Below are 26,414 nucleotides of genomic sequence, written 5' to 3'. Positions count from 1 at the left end.
TGGAAAGGGAGGGCCCACGTCGGAGTCTGCCCACGGGCGCATCCAGCGCCCCGAGAGGGAGATAGGCCGAAATCAACCAAGCGACCCCTTTGGGGATGTTTCCTCGCTCCCCCCTTATCCAAGCAGGACTTTGAGGACGAGGTCTGTGCGTGCACTGAGTGTAACCCGAGAGGTGGCTCCACTTCTGTGGGTTTTGGTCTCTGCTTTCGCGGAAGGTGGGAGTGGGAGGGGGCGGGCCAGGCGTTCCTGGCGAGCCTGGTTCCAGGGGCGTCTCCCCACCCGGCCGGCCGCAGCGCCCGGCCGTGCGGGGCTCGAGTGGTTTATCACCTTTCGGGGAGAACCTCCGCGAGGAGAGCGAAGGAAAGGTGACAAAGAGCAGGAAGTAGTTCAGTAGGGTCTCTTCAGACAATAACATTCCCCCTAAAACGGGAGCCCCGGAAGGGGGACGGCAGCAGATGCTCGGCGTCGGGACGCGGTCTGCGCGCCTCGGTAAAGAGGGCGCGTGGCCCCGCCTCGGTTCCCCGCGTCTGCTCGGCGCTCACCCCACCTCACGCCCTCTGGGAAAAGCCACGCATCGGCGGAGCACCCATTCCGAACAACCCTGCGCCTTAGCAAGGGGGCTGGCTCTGCGGGGAGGTCGTGGACTCTGCGCCCCGCGCTAACCCTGCCCTGCCCCGCGCGGGGCCGGGCTCGCTCCGGGGTCGAGAATGCCGGGGGACCGAGGGAGGGACCGCGCGCCCGCAGCCCCATGGGGAGGGGTGAGCGCGCTCCCCCGGCTACCTTTCCGCCCCTCTCCAGATGGGGCCTGCGGAGTCGCGAGGCCCGGCGCACCCCCACCACTGTCGCATTTCTCAGTTTCTTTTGTTGTCTAGGATGCACGGAAATGCCCAGGGAGCTGACCCGAGGGAGAAAGTTTCCTTCTGGAAAGAGGCAGCAAAAGGACCTCATTTGCTCCCGGCACCCGGACCCTGCTGAGTGGCCTTCCACCCGGCTCTTCGGGCCATAGGCTTTGGGGGGCTTTCCGGAGAAATTAAAGATGTCTAAAGGTCATCTGTACGGTTGAGACCTCCCGAGCCTGCGCACTTAGAATAAAGGTGGGGTGGGTGTGAAGTGGAGGGGGAAGAAGCGTGGGTACCAGGCAGTTGGGGGTCTCTGAAACCCCCGGCCGGGAGCAAGGACACTCCTTGTCCCCTGAGGCGGGAGCTCTCTTGGCGCTGATGCTTCGGGGTCGATTTTCCCAAAGTCTGGAAGCGCGGGTACCAGGTCGCTCCAGTAACTGTGGTTCCGATTTCAATTCGGCTCCACAAACGGGAGGGGGCACGGACAAATAAGAATAAAGCCCCGGCAGAAAAGAATGTTAGTTCTCAAACGTGAGTAGCGACATTTCTTCCCTCCAGAAGGAAGGTCCAGGTTTCCAGAGCGGCGCGCGGAAGCTCGGCGCGCAGCTGGGCGAGACGCCAGGGCTTAGGGGCTGCGCCGTAGCTGCGGAGGTCTCCGGACTGTCACCGCCTAGTATTTTTCCTTTCTTCTCTGTGCCTGATTTTCTGGATCTTTGTTCCTTGGTTCTCAGGATAAGCGTCTCCACTCTCCGGGTCCTTTCAATGAAGGCTGCCGTGCATGACAGTTTACAGCCAAAAACTTCCTCCCGCCCAGCTATAAAGAATTCCCAGTTAATAACAAGGTGCTTCCTTGGGGGAGGAGGGGCCAGGGCTCCCCAGATGTTTCTTTCCCAAGGTCTTTCTCCCGTTGGGAAGTCTAGCCAGCCGGTCCAGAAAAATAAGTGAAGGCCTTACGGCTGGGCCTTAGGCTCCACCAATAACTTAGGAAACATTTTACACAAAAGCACATAAAAACACACACACCCCTCATTTCCCAGAGAGGCGGTTTTCCCCAGACCCACCCCCCTCTCAAGCAACAAAACCATTTGTCTTGTGGGAGCGGGTATCAATGGTGCCATAAGAGGCTCAAGGGCAGTCAGGGCAGGGACAGCGTTGTGGGACCCCCGCCACGCCCTCCAGTTTCCTTCTTTTATTTTTTCTTCTTCCTTAAAAAATAAATTGATTTTTGATTAGATGGTTTGTGCTCACTGTAGAATATACTGTACACATGATGGATGTACATATCTGTATATACATGATGTGTGTGTGTGCGTGCGCGCACGTATGAAAATGCAAACCTCGAGTGCTAATCACTGCATGTGTGGGTGTGTTTTCCTCAACTTTTTCTTTTCATTCTGTTCTTCAGGTGAGCCCTTCGTCCATACTGGTGAAGCAGACTTAACAAAAGCATTTGCGTCCTAAATTTAAGACAACATATAAAGGGCGCTTGATAGCAAATCTTTTCTGTCACTAGTGGTTTTTCTGTCTATCCCACTGAAAGAAACCCGATGAATTTTGTTACGGTTTTTAAAGTTGCACAATATAATTGAGACTCCTTAGCGTTGAAAGTTTTCAAAGGCCATTGGGTTGTCTGGGGCATCTCTGGTTTGTGGAAGAGAGCAAAGACTTGTCTCTCAAAGTCTTTCTCAGTAGTGTCTCCGCCCTGGCCCTGGCTGACCCATCACTGCAGCCCCAGGAAGAAGGCAGCCGGGCTATCATTTTGAGCTTCCAGACCTCTCTCCGGAAGTGCACGGGAGGGTGTGGCCTTGGCAGGTGTGGAGTTGGATTATTAGCCCAAGGAAGTGCTTCAAGACCAAATCCATCCTGGCTATACTTTCTCAGCCACAAAGCTTTGTCACACATGACAGTGTATGGTTTCCTGATGGGCGTTCACACACTAAAAACAAACAAACAAGCCTGGTGAGGCTGAACGCCTGGGATTGTGACTTTTCTCCATGAAACTCCAGCGCAGAGGCAACTCCGTTCTGGAATCCCAGGCAGCAGAAGAGAAATCTGTAGGTGGCTGGACTATGGTCCCTTCTGTGGCGGGTAGCTTGTTCTCCTGGGTTCTTGAGTTTCTCAGGCCTCATAGTTCATAGTTTGTCTTCAGGGTGGAATGTCTTTCTCCCGGTTTTTCCAGGAAGGCCGGGAAAGCCCCTTCAGCCATCTCTTTAGCTCTGGCCTGTGTTGTGGTAACAATTTCAGTCCTTCTGTTTCCACCTTATCTGTGCTTCCAAATCAGATTTCTTGCCTGTTCTCAGCTTCTCCACTGTTTCATCCCTTAGCCTTTTCTGTATGTATTAAGTGGCTTGTGAAATGTTTTTCCCACACCACTCTGTCAATTTGCTTTTCTCTGTCACTTTTGGTTTTTACTGCCTCCAGGGAAGAGTTTCTTTCTCTGCTGTCGCCTCGGTTTTCTGACAGTCCCGATCCCCCAAGTCCCTCGCCTCTGCCTTGAATCACAGTCTCCTCGGTCCTTGAGGCTCTCTTTCTTAGAAGCCATGGTTTTGTGTCTCACCGAAAAGGCCAAACAGTTTCCTGAATTCATCTTCTGGTTCCTGCCATTTACTATTTCCAGAGGCTGCTTCTCCTCTGAGTTTTAGGAATAAGCCCACTGCCCCTCACCCTTAACCCTCGGCTCCCTGCTCTTTTCTTTCCCCACCTACTCCTCCTCCCTTGGGGTGGGGTCCCCAGCCTGCCGCACTGTGAGGCAGGCGAGGTGCAGGGTCTCTTACTTGAACCAGCACTTGACGCCTGCTGTTCAGTGCCTGGATTGGCAAAATTGGGATGCTGCCAGCACGTGCTTTTATTTATTTATTTATTTATTTATTTATTTATTTTTTGCGGTACGCGGGCCTCTCACCGTTGTGGCCTCTCCCGTTGCGGAGCACAGGCTCCAGACGCGCAGGCTCAGAGGCCATGGCTCACGGGCCCAGCCGCTCCGTGGCACGTGGGATCTTCCCGGACCGGGGCATGAACCCATGTCCGCTGCATCAGCAGGCAGACTCTCAACCACTGCGCCACCAGGGAAGCCCTAGCATGTGCACTTAAGGAGGAACAGGAGCTCAAGCCCCCCCTGGAGAACTGCTAGGGGAGGGGGAAGGGTAAGCTGTGACAAAGCGAAAGAGAGGCATGGACATATATACACTACTAAACGTAAGGTAGATAGATAGTGGGAAGCAGCCGCAGAGCACAGGGAGATCAGCTCGGTGCTTTGTGACCGCCTGGAGGGGTGGGATGGGGAGGGTGGGAGGGAGGGAGATGCATGAGGGAAGGGATGTATATATATGACTGATTCACTTTGTTATAAAGCAGAAACTAATTTAAAAAAAAAAAACACGGGCAAAACATTAACCCTTAACATTCACGAAAATGCAAGAGCCACAGAACCCAGAGCGGCCTTTCTTGAGTCACTACTCACTGACTTGAATCGCCCATCGTCCTGAAGACAGTAAAGCAAGGGTCCCCTGTGGAGTTGTGTACAAAATGAGACCCAAGAATTAAAAGAAATTAGCTCTTCCAAGGGAAGCACTGAGAGTGACACAGTAGGAACGTCATTTCGGGTATAAAGTTACCAAGAACTCCTGCCCGGGAACTCTACCCAATCCTTTAATCGGTGACCTTATAAAATGGCATTTTCCCTTTCTCTATACCTTATTTTAGAAAATCCTCCTTTGGCGCTGAATTAAATCTGAAGTCCCGAACCAATTCTCTTATGGGAAAGAATGCTGGACACAAACGGATTTGGGAGTGACTGGTATACACTACTTATGCTGGACCAGCTCTGAGGTTCCCAGTGTAACTGTTCAGCAGGAAAGGCCAACGTTATGTCCCAAATGAGGCCAGGTTGTGATTGTTGCTGTGAGAGGGGTTGGTACGGCAGGCTCTGAGCCCAGAGATTCAGGAGCCTGACCCTTCCTAGAGGAAGCAGCAGGGAGAGGGCAGGGTTCCAGGCCCAGGAGTGGGAGGGAGACTGCTCTTTCTATGGAAAAAACAGTATGCAGTGTGGCCAGATGTTGAATTGGAGCACAGGCAGAGACCTGAGGGCGGCTGCATGCAGTGGGGTTTTAGTGCCTTAATTCTGGGGCAAAGCTGAGGACAACTAAGAGAGACTGGATTTTTAATGACAGTGGAGACTACAAAGACCCAATCACCTATTTAGTAAGAACAAAAGGGACGTTAAGACAGGAGGGCCAAGTCTGGCGGGAAAGCTCACAGTAAGGCCGGTGTGCTAGGTGCCCGAGTGGTTTGGGGAAGAGGACACCGGAGGGCAGAGGTCAGCAGGCAGGTATGGGGGTGGGGCACTGGGCAGACTTTTGAGACGGTGGGATTCTGGGATCTTCATGGACTAGATAGGAAGAACTCTAGAAAGGTCTGCACTGTACCCTAGAAACTCTGGGGGCACTTTTAGAGAATTCTTGTAGAAATTTCCATAAATACCATAGACAAACACGAAAACAAGGGAGAATGAGAGATATTGTAAGGATATTTGGGGAAGGCATCTCTGGGGGAGGGGGAAAGAGGGGAAGACAGACGGAGCCCTGAGCAGAAATCTGCAAGAGCGTTTGGAGGGCAGGCGGCTGCAGCTGGGGTGAGAACAGAGAGCTGGAGGGTGACCATGGGGGGCGCCCCGAGGGAGAGCTGGGGGCTGGGACGACAAGAAGGAAAAGCTAAGATGCATCCTCCCTGCATATCAAGTACCAGACTGATAGTAAAAATCGGGACAAAGGGGAGGGCTTGGCATGTCTGTGAGAAAAGGGCCCCCGTCAATGGTTCCCACCACGGGGAACTTGCCGGCTGAAAAGAAGTCACTGAGGAGGAAAACCCATTTGGAAATTAAGGTTAGCACGTTCTACAACCTCAGCTCACACAGCTTCCAGGGTCCGACGTGTCCCCGCCCGAGGACACAGGCAGGAGAAAGTAACATTCACCGCGGTCTATTATACACGAGGATTCCTGCATATGTTATCAGCCAGACATCAGCTCTGCAAGGCGGTGAGAGCTCCTCTTTTATATTCAGGAAGCTAAGGCTCCAGAGAGAGGGGAAAATGGAGAGCCGCTGGATTTCTGATTTGTCTTACTTTAAACTCATCTTGTTTCCACCAAACTAGGGTAAATATATGGCAAGTGGAAACAAATGTATTTATCTCTCTCCTACCCACCGCAATCAAAAAACTATTTATAAATGGAATGTGGCGTGTGTGTGTGTGTTGTTTGGGGAGGGGAACTGGTTGGCTTAAATACTTTGAAAAATCTGAAAAAGTTTTGTAATACGAAAGATGACAATATAATAGGAACTGGAGGAGGAAAAAATCTCATCCTTAAACAATTCACAATCCAGTCGGAGATGCTGGTAATTAGAGAGAAAAGCAAAGGCCAAATAGTGCTTAGGCCTGAATACCTCATCCTAATTGTGCTTCCAAAGCACCCTATGCAAGTCAGGATTATTATCCTCCTTCTCTTAAAAATTTTCATAATAAAATAAAATGTAGATCAGAGAGGTAAAGAAGTCTCCCCAGGGTCACAGAGTTCATGTGGAACTGTAACTCCAAGTTATACTAGTGGACTACAGTGATTCCAGCACAGAAGTAAGTAGGAAGACTCAAATTGTGTTCTTGGCCTATGCCTGATTCATTATTTGTCAACTTGTATAACTTTCAAAGATCATCATTAACCTCAGAGGCTGGCTTTTAAAAAAAGACCATTCTACTATTGTAGCTACTTCCTTTGGGTGCTAGAGGAATTGATGAGGTTAAAGGCACTGAGAGAGAGAGGGACTTCCCCGCCGGTCCAGTGGTTAAGACTTCATGTCTCGAATTCAGGGGGCCAGGGTTCAATCCCTGGTCAGGGAACTAAGATCCCACATGCCGCGCAGCCAAATAAATAAAGGCACTGAAAGAAAAACCTGGAACGTTGTGGGAACTTGCACAGTGTTATCTGCTGAGGTTTGAATACAGCTATAAATTTATACATCTTGTGATGCCCGTGAGTAAGAGTTCCCATAGATGAGCTGTAAGCCTAGAAAGGGAATTTCTGGGTAAGGTCCACCTTCGGTATTTATAGAATTTGCTGACTTGTTTTCCAAAAGATGTTGCACCAGTTTTATACGCCACCTGCAGTGAGTAAGGTTCCTCTTCTTCGCATCCAGGCCAACACTTGATATTGTCAAATTTTACAATTTTTCCAATCTGAAGGGTATAAAAAAGGATGTCATGGTTTCAAATGGCATTTCCCAGATTACTAAGGATTTTTGAGCATCCTATTGAATCTTTTTCTTTTCTTTTAATTGAACTATAGGTGATTTACAATGTTGAGTTAGTTTCTGGTATAGAGCAAAGTGATTCATTTATACATATATATATAACTTTTCCATATTCTTTTCCATTATGGTTTATTATAGGATATTGAACATAGTTCCCTGTGCTATAGAGTAAGTCCTTGTTGTTTATCTGTTTTATATATAGTAGTTTGTATTTGTTAATCCCAAACTCCTAATTTATCCCTCCCCCACCCCCTTTCCCCTTTGGTAACCATAAGTTTGTTTTCTTTGTCTGTCTGTCTGTTTCCGTTTTGTAAATAAGTTCATTTGTGTCATATTTTAGATAGCATATAAGTGATATCATATGGAATTTGTCCATTGAATTTTTTTTAATTCAATTACAGGAGGTTTTTTGTAATGCTAATACTAATCATTTGGCTATTTTATAAATAGTAAAACATTCTCTCCCTTAATGACTAGGCTTTCATGTCCTTGATGATATCCTTTTGCCAACAGGAATTCTCAATTTTAATATGGTCAAAGGTATCACACTTTTCCTTTCCACTTTATGGTTTTTGTGCCTTTGTTTAAGAGAGCCATTCCAACTCCCAAGATAGTCTCTCATATTTGCAAAGCTGTATAGCTCTGCCTTTTTATGTTGAGGACTTTAAACCACTCAGAAATGACTTCTGTGCATAAGATGAAATAGAGATCCCCTTTCAATGTGGAAAATCACTTGTCTAAGCACTGCTTATTAAATCATCCATTGTTTCACTAAAGCAGCAATAAGTCTGCCATAAATTGTTTCTGTTCTGCATCTGATTCTGGGCCCTCGGCTTCTGGGCTCCCTATTCTAATTCATTGATGGATGGTTTTATCTATGCTAGTGCCAATGAAGCACTATTTAAATTGTTCTATGGCTTTAAGTTAGGGCCTGACATGTAGGACAAACCCCAGCCCTTACTATTTTCTGTTTCCAGTGTGTCTTGTCTGTTACAACTGGCTGCTCTTCTACATAAACGTAAGAATTAGCTTCTCAAATTCCATGAAAAATTATTGAAATTGCATCAAATCTAAAGATCAGATTGGGGAGAACTGACATCTTTGAAATATATAGTATTTCTCTCCATGAGCATGACCCTCCTTTTATTTAGGTTTTTTTTTTTTTTTTTTTGCGGTACGCGGGCCTCTCACTGTTGTGGCCTCTCCCTCTGCAGAGCACAGGCTCCGGACACGCAGGCTCAGCAGCCATGGCTCACGGACCCAGCCGCTCCACGTCATGTGAGATCCTCCCGGACCGGGACACGAACCCGTGTCCCCTGCATCGGCAGGCGGACTCTCAGCCACTGCGCCACCAGGGAAGCCCTTATTTAGGTCTTTTTAAATGTCTCTCAGTAATGTTTTATAATTTTTTTCATAAAGGGTTTGCACATTTTTTCCCCAAATTTAATCTTAGATAATTAATTTTTACTGCTATTGTAAATGGAATATTTTACAAATTATTTTATAAAATCAACGTTTTAAATAATATTTATGTAAACACTTTTATCTTATTACAAAATCTCATATAACACCTCATTATAATACAAACACTTAGTAATCCCCACCCAGATCAAGAAAGAGCCCATTCGCAGCACCCCAGAGGGTTCGCTTCCCAATCACAAGCCCCAACCTCCCCTTTTAAGTTAAACATTTTCTGGAAAATTATAATAATTACTTTCTTGCTTTTCTCTGTTGGTGTTTTTCTATTAAAAAATAGTTTTATATCTTTTATGAACTTTATGACTTTTCTTTTTCTTTCTTTCTTATTATACTGGTCAAACTTCCAGTCCAAGCTTGAAGAGAAATAGGAATAAATAGACATCTTTCTATCGTTCCCAAATTCAAAAGGAACAGTTTCAACATTTCACCATTAAGTACATTATTTATTTACAATTTTTTTAAAAATATACTAACAGATTAAGGAATTTCCCTCTTACTTATAATTTGCTATCATTTTCATTATGAGCAGAAATTACTGAAGTAAACAATATATTACTGGGCTCAATTTGTTAATTTTTTTTTTTTTTTTAATTTTTTTTTTTTTTTTTTTTTGCGGTATGCGGGCCTCTCACTGTTGCGGCCTCCCCCCTTGCGGAGCACAGGCTCCGGACGCGCAGGCTCCGGACGCGCAGGCTCAGCGGCCATGGCCCACGGGCCCAGCCGCTCCGCGGCATATGGGATCCTCCCAGACCGGGGCACGAACCCGATCCCCTGCATCGGCAGGCGGACTCTCAACCACTTGCACCACCAGGGAGGCCCTGTTAATATTTTGTTTAAAATATTTGCAACTACATTCTTGAGTGAGATTAGCCTGTTTTTTTCCTTCTAGGTTACGCAGGTATCACAAAAAGAAATGGAGGATGCGCCCTCTTTTTCCATTTTCTGGGGAGTTTACTTATAAAAGATGACATTATTTTTCCCCTAAATATTTGGATGAAATTCACTAGTGAAACCATATGGGCCTAGAATTTTCTTATTTTCTTTGTGGGAGGGTTTTCAAATTATAGATTCAATTTATTTAATAACTGTAGGACTATTTGGATTTTTCTATTTCTTCTTACTAAAATAATTTGTCCACTGTTGCTATCGAGATGTCGTCTGTATTTCTAATTGTTATTTCTTTGTGAGCGATCTGTCCTTTCTCTCTGGCTTCCTTAAAGAACTTCACTTTACGTTTGGTATTTTTTGTTGTTTTTTTATCTATTGCTCTTGTGGTTCTTTGGAATCCTTAAATCTGAGGATTGGTGTCTTTCATCAATTCTGGAATTTTTAGAATTTTTTCTTCAGATATTGCTTCTTCCCCATCCTCTTGATTACTTCCACCGGAACTGTGATGAAATGTATGTTGAACTTTCTTACTCTGGCCTGTATGAACTTTAACCCTCTGTTATATGTTCTACCGCCATTTTGTTTCTCTGTGCTGTATATTGGGTAATTTCTGTTGATCTACATAATTCACTAATTCTATCTTCATATATATGTCTAATCTACTCTTTAACCCACTTGTTAAATATTTTTATTATTTTTCCACTCTAAATATTCTATTTCTTCCTTTTTCAAAACGAATTTGATTCATTTTCATAGTCTCCTACTCTTTACTCATAATTTAAAATTTGTTTGTAAAAGTTATTTAACCGTATCAATCATACTTATTATACTTTCCACATAACTTCCATTATCTTGATATTTTTGTGAATCTAATTCTGCTGATTCTTATTTCTACTGGTTCTTATTCATGGTTCTGGGTTTCTCCAGGAAAATGTCACATTTATAATAACTATATTATTATTTACTTGATGGTGCCATCATTGCTTTTCATAACTTTGAATTAAAGAAAAAGAAATCTGCCATTTAATTATTTCTTTGGGAGTTTCAACATTTCTTCATCCTTTGCATCTAGGTAGGATACTACAGTCTCATTCTCAATCTGCATACTTAGTCCAATATTGACTTGCTGTCTTAGCCTCCTAGAATCAAAAAAGGGAAAAAACTACATGTATGAACTCTGAAGGCAAAGTGCCTTGGAGATGTGCCACTCCCACTGTAATTCTTGGCTATTTGCTCTTATTCACCAAGGAATTGGGAAACAATTCATGCCCCTTCACTTTCCCCCTGCCATTATCCTGGGTTTTCCATCTCTTCAGGCTGCTGACCCATCTAATTCAGCATCCCTGAAATCTCAGTGACCTTCACCCCCTCTCCGCCAAGGGCAGGAGCTCACACTCTTGCCCTTAGGCATTGTCCAGAGCTGCGCAGACTCAAATCTTAAGCTCAGTGTCCTGCTCCAACCACAGTCTCTCAACCTCTAGCATCTCCTGCTTTTAATCCCTCTCTAACTCGTTCTTTGATCTTCTGGGGAACTACATCCTCTAAGTCTCTGGGCAGAGAAAAGACAGGAGCCAACCACAACATGGTGTATCTGAATTGCTTGTTCCAGGGTCAAGGGTACTATGGTCATCCCCGGAGAAGCAGGCTCACCCCTCATGTGTTCTGGGAGGTTAATCCTAAAGGAAAGAGACAGAGTCTTCTCTTTTACTAACAATGAATCTTCTGAAAAAGAAATCAATCCCATTTACAATAACATCAAAAATAATTAAGTACTTTTAGGAATAAATTTAACCAAGAAGATGAAAGATATCTACTCTGAAAGCTATAAGATGTTAACGAAAGAAAACTTAGAAGACACAAATAAATGCAAAGGTATCCCGGTTCGTGGATTGAAAGAATTAATATTGTTAAAATATTAATATTACCAAAGGTCATCTATAGATTCAACACAATCCCTATCAAGATTCCAATGGCATTTTTTGCAGAAGTAGAAAAAAATCTTGTAAAATTTATACAGAAACACAAAAGACCCAAAATAGCCAAAGAAATTCTGAGAAAGAAGAACAAAGAAGAACAAAGAAGGAGGCATAAAACTTGCTGGTTTCAAGCTATACTGTAAAGCTATAGGGATGAAAACAGTATGGTACTGACATTAAAAACAGATAAATAGACCAATGGAACAGAACCAAGAATCCAGAAATAAACCCAAGCATATATGGACAACTAATATTTGACAACGAAGCCAAGAATACTCAATGGAAAAACAGTCTCTTCAATAAATGGTGCTGGGAAAAATTGGATATTCACATTTAAAGAGTAAAACTTGATATCTCTCTTACATCACTCACAAATATCAAATTGAAATGGATTGAAGACTTACATGTAACATCTGAAACCATGAAACTCCTAGAAACTTAACATGGATGCACCTCGAAGGCATGATGCTAAGTGAAGTCAGTCCGACAGAGAGACAGATACTGTGTGATCTCACTTATATGTGGAACCAGAGGCAAGACTTCGGGAAAGGGAGAATTAGAAGAACTTGATCAAAAGTTACAAACTCCCAGTTATAAGATAAATAAGCACTAGGAATGTAATGTATAACATGATGACTATAGCTAACACTGCTGTGTGTGGTATATAAGAAAGTTGTAGTGATACTTAGGAAAATTGTTAAGAGAGTAGATCTTGGGAGTTCTCACAACAAGAGAATTTTTTTCTTTTCTTTTTGTTGTATTTATATCAGATGATGAATGTTAACTAAACCTATTGTGGTAAACATTTCACAGTATATGTAAATCAAACTATCATTCTGTACACCTTAAACCTATACAGTGATGCATGTCAATTACTTCTCAATAAAACTGGAAAAGAAATTGTATTTAAATCATTTTTTCTATACATAAACTCTTTAATTGGTGGCAGTACCAATATTAACAATGGTTACTATACCAATGTATAATTTTTTCTGCAAATAAAAGGTTTTATCCACTTCATTGGATAAAACTTCATGACATTTAACTTTTTTTTGATCACAGACCTCCTTAAAAACTTAATTTAAAACACACACTATGAATCCTGTCTGTAAGAAAATCATATGTACATAATCATATACAACATATTTTAAGGGGTTTACACCCCCAAAGTTTCTGAATTTTATGTTAAGCACCCTGGTCTACTCTAAGTTTGACAATAGATTCACCAATTCAGTGGTTCTCTCAAGACTGTTTTACCTGTAAATTTTCTCATTGTGTATCTATCCACCCTCACCAATATTCCTACTTTCTTTCCTGATCATGTAAATTCACAAGGCTCTTATATCTCAACTTGGAAATTTTGACCACTGGGGAAATTATGGAAACGTTCTCCAAAATTTGGGGGAAAAAGCATATAAAATTTGGATTAGCATTTCATACTCAACAATCCTGCTTGGAAAGATGATTTGAGAACCACAGGTACTGGCTAAATAAATAAAACAGCATCAGTTTCTAGCAAGACAAATTAATCAATCTTCACCAAAATCAATTATCAGAGAAATAAAAACAAATAGTTACTAATAAGGGTATTATGTATGTATGGGTGTATGTGTACGTGTGTATGTGTCTGTGCATAGGAAAAAAATCATCTCTACCGCAACTTGCATGAAAATCCAAACTAATGACTGATGAATCCAAATCTGCTGTTTATGTGTTGACTTGAAGTTAATATCTGTAAAACACCTATAAATGGATAGAATTTGAAGGCTTCCCCAGGAGATAGAGCCTAGAGGACAACTGGTATCAGATGACCCTGTCCTGTCTTCAGTGATGGGTCTACACCTGCGTGCCCAGAAGCAAGGCATCCGTGACATTTTCGGAGGGCAGAGGCAGGCTCGGCCTGGACTGGAGGGGAACTTCCAACACCTCACCAGCAGCGGGCCAGCTTTCTCAGGTGCCCCCAGAATGCTGGCTTTCCCGACCTCTCTGCAAGGCCTCGGCCTCTGACTGATGGGGGCTCTTTACAGTGCAAGGTCCCTTAATTAAAACATGAACTCTGTTCATTTCACACCATCTGATAAGGACCCCCAAAAGACAAGGGGAGTTGACCAGAGAGCAAAGTAGTAAGAGACTGAATCCCAGGGTCTTGTCTTGAAGGCTTTCCCGTACCTGCCACGTCAAACGGGACTAACGTCGATCTGGACTCACAGATGCGATCGGCTACCATCAGTGACCAGGCTGCAACTGGGCTTCTTCTAGTCGGAGGCTGGCTCACCCATGGGGCCCCAGCGGGCAGCCCAAGCCTCCCCTTCTGGTTATTTATGAGGTTGTTGGGAAAGGTTGTACCTGGCATGGAGGACGTGCAGCATCGCACACTAGAAACACCACCACCACCTGAATGGATGCAACCCATCTTGTACAACGTACTGGAAAGTCAAAGAGCTTGTACCATGAGCCGGGCGTTATGTAAGCACCTTAACTACCTTGCTGAGTTCATCCTCACAGCAACCCTGGAGTAGATATCCTTGTACCCACCGCACGAAACCAGGACATGAAGGCCGGGCCACACTAAGGTCACATGGGTAGAAAGGGTCAGACAGGAGCTGAACCAGGCGTGTCCTGCCAGCCTGTGACGCCATCCTGCCTCCTAGCGAGAAGGGGGGGTGTGGGCATTACACAGAATTTATAGATGGAAAACTGAGCTAGAAGGAGCTCATTTACTCATTCATTTAGGAAAAATTAATTGATTTCCTCTGTAGGCCAGTTACTGTTCCAAAAGCAGGAGACCCTGCAGGGACCAAGACAGCCCTTGCCGCCTCACTGGGTTGCCAACATGGGGGGGTGGAGTGGGGGAGGGAGAAAGGAGGGGAGCAGACGGACAAGCCAGCGTCCGTCACTCCACGGTGATGAGAGGAGGAAAGCACCAGATGGGAGGGGTGAGGGCTGTGGGAGGGCAGTGCGTGTCCCCTGCTGCCCTGCGGCATCCCAGAAGGATTCCTGGAGGAAGTGGTATTTGGGTTGAGGTCGAAAGGAGGAGCCACACAGGGACGTCCCCGGCGGTGCAGTGGTTAGGACTCCAGGCTTTCACTGCTGTGGGCCCGGGCTTGATCCCTGGTGGGGGAACTAAGATCCTGCATGCCGTGTGGCACAGCCAAAATTAAAAATAAAAAAAAATGGCATAAAGGAGGAGCCACATTAAACCAGAATCTCTCAGTTCCCTTCCTCTCTCTCTAGCAAATTCTTCTCAAAAACAGCAGGATTTTTTGTTCTTTTTTTTGTTTTTTTCAAATATTTCTCATTTCTGGTGTTTTTCTAGACTACTCACATGCCACCCAGGGCCGCTTGGTGTCTTCTTGTTTTCTGATTGGAATCTTTTTTCACTGGCTGGGCTGTGGGAAGCCCAGGAATTTGAGGGGAGGCCGTGCTTTGGGCTGATGACCAGCCAGATGGCAGCCCTCTGGCCACCTCCCTGGGGGCTGCACCCCACGCTGCCTGTGTGCCCTGGGGAACACGGGACCCAGCTTTCGGAAGCAAACGTGATTTCTGTGGTTATTGTTTTCATTACATCCAAAATGTGGGAAACAATTTTTAAAACAGAATTTGGTAAAGTTGGACTAACAACGATCACTAAAATGTGTATTTATTTATTCATATTGCAAATTTTCATTATATACTACTTGATATTTTAGAAGATATTAGTATCTTATTGCTAAGAAATACCATTCAAGTCAGGGTTCATCTCGTCTGTGATCGCCTACCGAGGGGCAGCTTTGCTGGGCCGTGCAAGTCCATGGAGAAAAGTGGTAGGAAAATCAGACAACAGAAAGGCGGGCACTGCTTTGGTTTCATTTTGTTTGTAGATTAGACTCAAGATTCGATTTTTATGTCTCTAAGACCAAAACTAATGTCTCTGTCCTCTGGTCACCACGAGACCCAGAATGAAAACACAGTTCAGTACACATGGATGTGCCTTCATCCTTAGTTATAAACGGTGGCCACCGCTTCCAGGCAGCCCTCCTGGATGTGTCAGGACTTTCACCACACAGTCTGCTGACACGCAGCCAGGAGGGTACTGTGCTGTGGCCGCCCCTTCCCACGCCCCCCACCCCAGATCTAAGACAGAGCCTCACTGTGCAGCTTCCAGACCAAGACCACACTGCCAGCTCTGCCCTCTGGGTCCACATCTGCAAACTGGCCGCTCCTCTCCAGCAGTCTGCTCAGGGTAGCACCAAACAGAGAAAAGCAAACACAGAAGCAAGCTGTCAGGCTCGGCACGCCTTGAACACACAGTGCTGTTATTAGGATGCCTCCATATTTTTCCTCGCTGGAAGCCGCCGGCTCATACTCGTCCTGAAAGAGGCAACAGCAAACGACGGGGGGACGAAAGCATTCCCCGACCCCATGCAGTGCGCCTTCACGTGTGGACAGAGTTATATGGATTCTGTGTGACGCACATTGAATCCACCCATTATTATAGCCCAAGAAACTGCGTTTTCCTTTTATTCCTCTAGAGCATCAGTAATAACACCTGGCACAAACTGGGTCTAAACCCGGGAAGTCCAGGGCTGAAGGAGAGTGCATGGCTGGAGGGGTGCCTCCCGGAAGGGTGTGAGGACTCAGTCCCCCCGCCTGTCCCCCCGCCTGGGCGGGCTGCTCACTGCTGTGGACACAAGAGCACTCAAGAGCCCCTCAGCCTGCTTTCTGGTCTGCAACACCAGTGACTCAGAGAGGGACAAAGGGACACACGTGCAGGAGGTGCTTGCCCGGTGCCTGTAACACCATCGGCCTCACTAGCTGCCACCTCCGTCTCAATGCTAATAACAGATGCAATATTTGTCACCAGGCTGTGCCTTCCCTCCCTTGCCTGCATCCTGGTCAGATTGGGAAGATGGGGACAGAGGCCAGGGGGCCGCGGTCTCATGGGGAAGTCCCTTCAGGAGGCCGGGACCCAAGGGTTACCCTTGGGGCCACAGTTTCGGACCCCACAGGGATGGTGACAAGGACATGTCCCTCCGCAGTGGCAGCCGCAGGCCGCATGCGCTCTCACCTGGTGCTCACAGCGGCTCTAGAGAACACGGTGTAAGGGTTGTCGTCACCGGTCGATTTGTGAGGACACAGACTCTAGAGCTGGTGAGACAAGTGCTCAGGGTCACAGCTCCCAGTGGTGGCCCTAGCCTAGGCCCCGGGGCTTCATCCTCCCTTTCTGCGTTGCTTCTCCTGGTGAGGCCAGAACAGCTGAAGCAAAGTACAGGGCGACCGCCTGCCCTGCGGGCGAGCTCTGGCGGGGTGGGCGCACAGCAAGGCTTGGGGGCGCCAGCAGCGGGGGGCAAGTCGGGCTCTCTCGGCACGGGTGCCCCTCACACCGGGATGAGACAGATGCCTGAACGCCCTGTCTGCCGTCTGTCTCTGTACACACGATACAGCAAACACCGAGGCAGAAACAAACACAGCCTTTTATCCCTCCTGGGGAACAGCTGTTTGACAAATTGCTTTCCTTGGGAAAGTACTCAGGCTTGTAGGAGGACACACAATAATTAGAAGACACGGTACCTGCCTTTGAGGCGCTTACAGAGCTCAAACAGCTAAAGAATGTACGTGGAAGAAGGGCAATTTCAGCCCCAGCTTAGGAGGAGCAAATGAGTGAAGGGAATGCATCCTGGAAGCCTTCCTGGAAGGGGTGATGGATTTGTGGGCAAGCAGGGGAGGTAAAGGCAATGAGTCAACCCAGTCTCAGAGGAGGGGCTTCGCCTGTCATCCAAAGGCAAGTGGAGCAGTAAAGGAAGCCAGCAAATGTTTTAGCTAGAAGAGTCGACAAAACGTGCTTTGGTTTGCACGATGCCCTCTGAAGGCCCACTGCGATGCCGGGAGCAGTTTCTCCTAGTTGCTGAGTCAGGTCTTGGGTGGAGGAGGGGAGAAACATCTTCCTGCGTCTCTGAACATGCAGAGCAGAGCTGGGCAGCTTCGGAATCGCTGCTGTGTTGGTTCCCCCCAGCTGGAGCCAAGGCCGGGGGTCCTGGGTCCCTCCCTTGGGCTGGGGCCTCAGGCTCACAAGACCTCTGGTGTTTTACAAGCACCTTTGCTGGTTGCTCAGTGGGGATATGGTCAAGCCTGTCATCCTCGCAGCCCAGGAGCTGCAGGCCCCGAAGTGCTGCCAGGAGCTTCCTACAAGGCTGGTGGCCTTTGCTGCAGTATCTGGGTGCAGAAGTAAGCAATCCTGCTAACCTTGGCTCTGAGTTCGGCTGCAAACTCATCAACTTTGCAAAGACCTTTTTTTCCCCAGATGGGTTGTCCTTAGTCATCTGCGCTTCTAAGAATCTGAAATCTTCACATTTCCATGTACACAATATGGGAAAAATGTGAGCAAAATAAAGGAACAATGCGGCATATGAAGGTTTTTGAAAACCTGGTCTTGCATCTTTTTAAATTTGAAATTTTGCAGTTTTTATTCATTAGAAAAGTAAACAGGATGTCTCCTAAGTGCACAGATTAAATATTACAAAGTGCTCCCAGGAGCTGGGGCCTTGGCTTCTAAGAGAGTGTTGGTGTCCCCCTGGTGCCTGCCATGGAGCCCCCCGCTTCCCTCCTTGCGTGCAGGAAATGGATCAGCGGACTGAAGAGGACACCTTGACCATCCGTGATTCAATCATGTCTTGCTGCGTTTCTGTAATTATTGCAGTTGGTTTAATCCAAACAAAGAGAATATTCTGAAGACGTTCAGCCAAATTCTGATGGACAGGACAGCCGGCCAAGGGAGGCTCTGATGTCCCTGGGCTGAGATGTCACTTGAGGGAGGGCCAGGAGCTGCGTTTGCATTTCCGAGGCCAGACCACACTTTACCCATATATTGCCATTTCCCCAACTATTTGCCCTGATTAAAGGAGGGTAGAAAATTACTTACGCCCCTAAATTGCAACAACAAAGGCTGGGTTTCTCTTTTCAATCAAAACAGCACGGCTGCCTGATTCAAATGCTAATAGCGGGGGCCTGAATTGGCCACTAAAAGAGGGAGACACTTTTCTCTGCAAATGACCAGAAAGTCACTCCATTGCCCAAGAATCTGCAGGATCCTTCCAGCTGGACGTCTGTGAAATTGCTTCATGGGAAACCTCCCGGAGGTGGTCTCGGGCTGCAGCCTGCTTAGGGTGCAGCCTCTGGGGAAGAGGAGAGCACCTTCGATTGGAGCAAAGCTCTGACCCACGGGGCGGGGTCTCTGCGGAAACGCCCCTTCTCCCTGTTGAACATCCGGGAAGAGGTGAACACCTCCGGAGCAGCTTTGGAATTCTCTGTTGGAAAAGGCGGCAGTCTGAGGGTTGGCTGCCATCATCCTAATGCATGCTGATTCCGACCTTGCTCCCATTGGCTTTAAGGAGGAAAGGAGGTGTCTCCTCAGCTGCTGCAGCCGCATCCCCCTAGACCCTCCCACCAGGCAGCCCAGGGCTCTGCTTGCTTGCGGGGGGGAGCTGGAGACGGCAGGGCTTTGGCCGATGATCCAAGTTCCAGTCCTGCCGCTTGCTCGGGCCGTGACCAGGCTCTGCCCTGTGTGCTGTGCCCCTTGCTCGCTGCGTCCTCAGGAGTGCGGTCTTAGGGCAGAGGGGGACCAGCGCCTACCTCCCCACTCAGGTGAGGAGCCGTGCACACACACGCATGGGGACCCGGGCCAGACTGACTGCAGCTCCACGCTAGCCCGGCCCTGACCAGGTCGGCTAGCGCTCCCGCCCGAGTGCCCTTCCACGTCACAGCCCCTCCTGCGACACCAGACGCCGCGCCACGTGTGGGCGCCTGCGCTGTGGGACTCGGGGCCCCGGCAGGCGAGGCATCGGGGGGATGACACAGAGGTTTTGAAAACTTCTCGTTCTCTACGCCTCGCTGCCATTATCACAGTATATGTCTTTTCAACGTTTGCTTCTGTGTTCACCTTACCCACCAATCACGCAGTCGTGCACATGTAGACTTTGCACCCACCCCGTGCCCAGCTGGGGCGCCTTGCTCGCCGAGGGCGACACCCTCGAGCCCCTGGTGCATTGGCTGGACTCGGCTCTATTCTGGAATCTTGCGTGTTTGGTGGGGGTAACGCTGATTTTAGATCTGTATGAGTTAGGAGGCTTTAACAATTTGCAGTCCCAAGGGAACTATTACATGATCCTCCAAGATAGCCATCCCTTTCTCTCCTCTCTACCCTCCCCCACTACAGTCCCGGCAACCTCAAAGGACAGGGGTTACTTTTGTTTACTTTTCAGATTTACACTATGCTGGTTACTTTCTTATGGATTATTTATGATGCTTCTTTTACTGGGAAATAGTACTGAAACCATATTGTGGAGTGACAGTTCTTTCATATACCTGTGAAAACACCATGAATACGACTGTGCAAAAGGTATTCGGAATAGGCATTCATGCGTGTGTTAGAAAGAGACTTACCTCCTGGAGAACTCCATGTTAGCAAGGGAAGTAGAATACATCTGATGTAAGTGACCAAGATATCTTTTACTTTGAGAATCCTTCTCATCTGATTTACAGATAGTCTTGTTCTGAAAGAAATGTTTTATTTTTATTTTTTTATGTTCATGTCTTACCTCCAAGGCTAGACTTTAAGACTGTGTAAATGGGCACTTATCCCTCTTTATATTTCTAATGCACAGATTCATGTATTACACACAGTCAGTGTGCACTACATTGTTGTGATAGGGAAGGACCTTTGTCTTCTATTACAAGTTAATCACTAAGGGATGTTGCCAATAAGCTTAAATTATACATAATGGCCCATCTTTGGGAACCCTGCCTTGCAGGTCATGAGCATTAAAAGCTAAAATACCTTGTTTAGCTCACAGGAAACATTATGACCAGGCCCATCTGTGAATGACTGCAGGAAGGAAGAAATTAACACATTGCCTCCTGAAGTGGACCAGAACCAGGAAATATTTGACTTTACTCCCTCCCCTTTTAGTATAAAAGGAGCCTGGATTCTAACTCAGGCAAGATGGTTCTTTGGGACACGAGTCCACCACCTTCTCCGTCTGCTGGATTCCTGAATAAAGCCACTATTCCTTGTCCCAACAACTCGTCTCTCGATTTATTGGCCTGTCATGCAGAGCAGTACAGCTTGGACTCGGTAACGTTGTTTCTTATGATGAGTAAACCCAGCAGTTATTCTCCATACTTTACATTTATAATGCTTTTGGATGCATGTCAAAATATTCTTGGTATGCTATGAATACTTAGACTTCTCTGCCTTGGCCTTCCAGTATAAATTAGTTGACAAGATAACACTGATGCCATTGGACAGCAAAAACATCTGACAGACAGCTAGATCCCCAGGCTAAGATTGGTACAAATGAAAAGATATTATTTAGCATAGCGTAATTAAGGGTGGTATCAAGTGCAGTATTTGAGACAATATTTTAAAAATCCAAAAATAGTGATGTAAATTACATCACTGTAAGTGTAGAAGATGAGGAGAAATTTAAAAAAAAATAGAAATAGCTGGAAAGCTAAAGTAATCTGATGTGATGGAATTTCAGGTTAGAGAAAATTCCAAACAGATGAAAATAAACCAGGAAACAAGTAGGACCAGGAAGGCAGAAGAATGGAAGGACTAAGAAATCAATGGCATAGTGTCACATTTTCAAACCCTAAGACCTTGGTGAGGAAACTTTATGGATAACTCGGAACTCATTCTCATTCAGTGCTCCAAGGAAGGAGCTCTGTGATCATGAAACATCCTTTAATTTCACGTCTGCCGGATCGAATCAGCACCAGTGGTCACAACCAGGTACATTGATTCAGGATTTCTCAAGTTTGTCTAATCGTCACAGGAATTCACTGAGAAGCTTGATAACAATACAGATTCCTGGGTCCCAACACAGGTCAACTAAATCAGAGTCTTCAGACAAAGGCTTAGAACTGCACATTCTACCAGGGGCCCCCAGTGACCACTGTGATTCAGCACATTTGGGGGACACTCGTTCAGCCAAGGATGACTCAGGAAGAGAAACCGGAAATAAGGAAAGAGATGGGTCCATCTTTCAGACAGCCCCAGAGCATGTGCATACGACCTACCATTATAGTCTTTGCTTAAAGAATCAGACTTGGGGCTTCCCTGGTGGCGCAGTGGTTGAGAGTCCGCCTGCCGACGCAGGGGACACGGGTGCGTACCCCGGTCCGGGAAGATCCCACATGCCGTGGAGCGGCTGGGCCCATGAGCCATGGCCGCTGAGCCTGCGTGTCTGGAGCCTGTGCTCTGCAACAGGAGAGGCCACAGCAGTGAGAGGCCCGCATACCGCAAAAAAAAAAAACCAAAAAAAACAAAACAAACAAAAAAAAAGAATCAGATTTAAAGCTAGACTATACTAGTGATAGGACAAGATTTGTTTTACACATGAAAGGCATTAGTAAGTGTGTATGTGTTTCCAGTTTACTTGTCCCACTGGGGTGGTGGTATCTGGTCCCTAGATTTCTAGACATGTATATTCATGGCATTTTACAGTCTGAATGAGTCTCTAAGAAGATCATCTTCTCAAACTCCCTCATTTGACAGACAAGAGATGCACCTGTGTGCTTGTAAGTTTGCACATCTGTGCATATAAAACTATGTATTATAGGTGCGGGTCTTTGACCCTTTTCGGAGTTTGGGGGAATTCTGGAGGCTACACCCTTAACCTATAGCCTGTAAATGAATTAAACAGAGTCCAATGCTAGCTTTCATAATCCATGACAGTAAGCCTTTGGAAGAAAGTTTGTTCATTAAATTCCACAAGTTTCAAGAATTCACATGCACCCTAAGAAGCTCAAATATGGCTCAGGTTATCCTAACGTGACCTCAACATGCTTTTGGGAAACTGAGCCAATATATCTGGCTTTGAGGCTGAGGCTCTAGATCAGTAAAGATAGCCCCCTGTAGGAACATCTATAGGACGGGAACCTTTGCTCAGCCCTCAGCCAGGCTTTGTGGGTATTCTCATGATAAAGAAAAGCATTTGTCTGTGACCTTTCTTTTCTTCTTCTCCACTACCACCTCAGGCCTTCTCTCAGGCTGAACCAGCTGAATCCACATGGGGCCCAGTGTGGAAGGAGGCAGACGGGAGGTGGGGGGAGGGGGGAAGTGTGGAGGGGTCCAGCAGAGAGTGAAGGACACACACGCACACAACTCACCTTCTCTGGGCCTCGGGGTCACTTGTCTGCAGTTTCTTGCTGTTCACACTTTTCCCTCCACTCCGTAAGCCGAGAAAGAAGGCCCTTAGAGGGAAACGTGAGATATCTTTTTACAAATATCCTTCAATGCCGCAATTTATTAACACTGTCAGCCGAGCTGTGTCCCTCCAATTTCCACCACAATTTACAAAGTGGGAAACTTGCCTCACCATTTTGTACCAGGCCAAGGGGCAAGGTCCCCTGTAATTTAAGACTAAGATTCCAAATGCAGCCCAGTGTGGCCAAGACCCAAATTTCAGTAATAATTTCTCATTCCCAGTTTTAAGATGTGTGCATCTTCTCTCTGGTTTGATGGTGCCAGAACCTATCTTTCTGAATTATGATGGCACTGCGTCTTAGGCAGAATGACAGCGGCTGTGTTTGGTCTCTTGTTCTCTGGTTAAGTATGAGTGCAATGTATCAGATCTATAACAGTACTGATGATTTCCTGCTTATTTGCTTTGGTTCCTCTCATTGCTGGTTCTACAAGCATTCTGAGCACCAGGTACAGGCGCTTCACGGCCATCTGCCTGGTGTCAGTGCGGAGTCACTGCCAGGCCTAGCAGGTGGCCAGGACTCTTGCTTGGTGGCCTCACTGCTGGCTGCCCACCCAACACCAGTCACCCATTTTCTTCCTTACTAAGAGTACCCTGGTATTGCTCTGGGGTACAAGGTACCCAGATGAAGAAAACTTCATAGTACACGAGACGCTCAGTGAAACTGGTTAGTTTTTTTTTTTTTTTTTTTTTGTGGTACGCAGGCCTCTCACTGTTGTGGCCTCTCCCGTTGTGGAGCACAGGCTCTGGATGCGCAGGCTCAGTGGCCATGGCTCACGGGCCCAGCCGCTCCGCGGCACGTGGGATCCTCCCGGACCGGGGCACAAACCCACGTCCCCTGCATCGGCAGGCGGACTCTCAACCACTGCGCCACCAGGGAAGCCCGAAACTGGTTAGTTTTGATCCTCTTGTGCTAACCCACTGTACCTGGGACTCAGGACCAGGTCAGCCTGTCTGGTCTTGCTCAGTCCCTTCCCTCTCACACTGGCCCAAAGTCCTGGAGCCAAATGTATGCTCTGTCTAACCTTGGGATCAGTGTATTTGCCAGAAAGCATCTAGTCTCTCCCACCCCAGTAGGCCTGTCCTTCCAGTCCTCCAGGCAAAACAAATGTAAAGGTTTTCAAATATTTTATTTCCTTATTTTAGTCTAGAATTTGTTGTGTCTCAGAGTTTATAGGCATTCTCAAATATGTCTAGATATTGCAATCTAGATCTTAGGTCACTTAACGTGCTTTCCCTTTATGACCTGTATTCATTTTCTCAACACATTTTGAAATTTTGCCTGCACTGAAGGGGTCAAATCAGTCACCTCCATTTCCAGAAACTTGCTCTTGTTTACAAGTGTTTCATGGGCTTACCCACTTTAATCAGAGTACCATCCAATCCGCTACCATATCTGTATAAGAGCTTAGTTGGATTTCGTCCAATCTTCAGCCTCAGAGAACTTATTTGCCTATGGTTTCTGTCTCAAATGATTTCTAATTCATAAAAAGCTTGTCAACTGGCTTATGAAGAGGATGCTTTCCCACAGGTTCTGCACATCTTAGACAATATCACTGGACCATCCAAGGGAATCAAAAATGCCAAATTCTGTTGAACTGTTTTCTGTGCTTGGAAACACATACTGACTATTGAGTATACTTGCAGTTAGCACTGTAGTTTTGTTTTCATTCTATCTTTACTAGTAATGCTAATATACTGAAGAAAAATAGAACTAAGGCTATTTTTATCTTGGAATCTATGATATCCTCAGGTAAAGTTGAGAGGGAATTATCTTTTTAACTCTAAGGTTTTTCTAACTGTTTATTTGGAACAAATTTCAAACTTATACAAGGGTACAAGAATCGTACAATGAACTCCCTAAGTCCTTCAGATAGATGTATCAATTGTAAACATACTTCATTTTGTGTCACATAAACTGCATGTTTTATGTCTCCCTTTCTCTCTCTTTACATATGTTTTTATATGTATACATGTATGTACATATACATATAATTATACTATTATTATTATTAGTTCCCCATTTAAGAGAAAGTTACAGACATAATGACCATTTACTCCTAAATATCTCATCATATATTTCCCAATAAAAATGTCATTCTCTTATATAACCTCAGTAAAATGACCAAATTTAAGAACTGAATATTGCTATAATGCTATTATCTAATTTACATCCTAAATTTCACCAATTGTTCCAATACACTGGTAAAGTTATAATGTTTTAAGGACATGTAGAAATTTAGTCAACATAGACAAGCGGATGTTAACTTGCTTTTGAAAATGAATCTATTCAATATATTACAAAGATAAAAAAATCTATGTGAGAAACAGATTTTATGGTGAGAAATAGACTCAATCAGCAAGAATTATTTAAGTATTCAAAAAACTATTGGAAGGATCACTTTGGCAATACATATACTAAAACTGAAACAATGCAGAGAAGATTAGCACGGCCCCTGCACAAGATGATACACAAATTCTTGAGATGTTCAATATTTTTTTTCAGAAGGGGAAAGAAATGGTTGAGTGTTATGGACTGAATTATGCTCCCCCCAAGTCCTTATGTTGAAGCCTTAACCCTCAATGTAATATATTTGGAGATAGAGCCTTTAAAATCGTAAGTAAGGTTACATAAGGGTGGGGCCCTAACCCAATAGGACCAGTGCTCTTTTGGGAGGAGGAAGAGACACCAGGGGTGCTCTCACACAAAGGAAGGACCATGTGAGGACCCAGGGAGAGGGAAGCCCTTTGTAAGCCAGGAAGAGATCTCTCACCAGGAACCCAACCATGCTGGCACTTTGATCTTGGACTTCCAGCCTCCAGAACTGTGAGAGATAAACTTCTGTGGTTTAAGCCACCCCATATGTGGAATTTTGCTATGGCAACTCTAGCAGTTTAATTCACTGGGTAAAAATAGAGGTAAAAATCATAGACTATCCTTCTCATGAGATTCTTAAATTAGATTTGATGGTTGAAGCAAACATTATAACACTTAACACTATCTGATGTAGTGCTCCATGTGTATAGAGGAAATACTTAAGACAATTTTATTTAAAAAGTAGAAAAGGGTTAAAGGTACCCAAATGGGAGTAAACATTCAATACTTCACTCAAAGTGGTAAGATGTTGATATAAGGAGGCTGTGATGAGTTACTTATATATGTTGTAATATCTAGAACAACCACTAAGGAAACTATATAGAATGATATGATCAAAAACATTATAAATAAATAAAAATGCTATTCTAAAATATGCTGAGGTAATCCACAAGAAAGCAAGAAAAGAGAAACAGAGGAATGAGAAACAGAAGAAACAAAACAAAAATTGAAATGCCAGACATAAGCCCTAAGTTTCAATAATTGCTCTAAATGTAAAGGGTCTAAATACACAATTAGACAACAGAGGGTGGCAGAATGGATAGAAACACACAACCCAAATATACACTGTCTTCACAAAACTCACTTCAAATTTAAGTACAAAAGTAGTTTGAAAGTAAAAGGATGAAAAAAGATATATAATGCAAACTCAAAAAAGGAATGGCTATATTATATCAGATTAAGTAGACTTCAGAGCAAAGGAAATCACTAGGCAAAAAGAGGGACATTGCACAATGAGTAGAGAATCAATTCACCAAAAAGATATAGCAATTCTAAATATGTATGCACCAAACAATAGAACTTTAAAAACAT

The 26,414-nt window shown here is 45.5% G+C and overlaps 1 non-coding gene across 1 annotated transcript; it reads left to right on the top strand.

The window, feature by feature from the left end:
* Window positions 1–25,121: 25,121 nt before the first annotated feature.
* On the top strand, window positions 25,122–25,226 carry LOC132500456 (U6 spliceosomal RNA). Its single transcript, XR_009534046.1, has one exon. It is a non-coding gene; the product is annotated as a U6 spliceosomal RNA (small nuclear RNA).
* The last annotated feature ends 1,188 nt before the right edge of the window (window positions 25,227–26,414 follow it).

Source organism: Mesoplodon densirostris, chromosome 12 (assembly GCF_025265405.1).
Source record: "Mesoplodon densirostris isolate mMesDen1 chromosome 12, mMesDen1 primary haplotype, whole genome shotgun sequence".
Taxonomy (NCBI): Eukaryota; Metazoa; Chordata; class Mammalia; order Artiodactyla; family Ziphiidae; genus Mesoplodon; species Mesoplodon densirostris.
The sequence above is the reverse complement of the archived record's forward strand: the minus strand, read 5'-3'. Positions and strand labels throughout refer to the sequence as shown.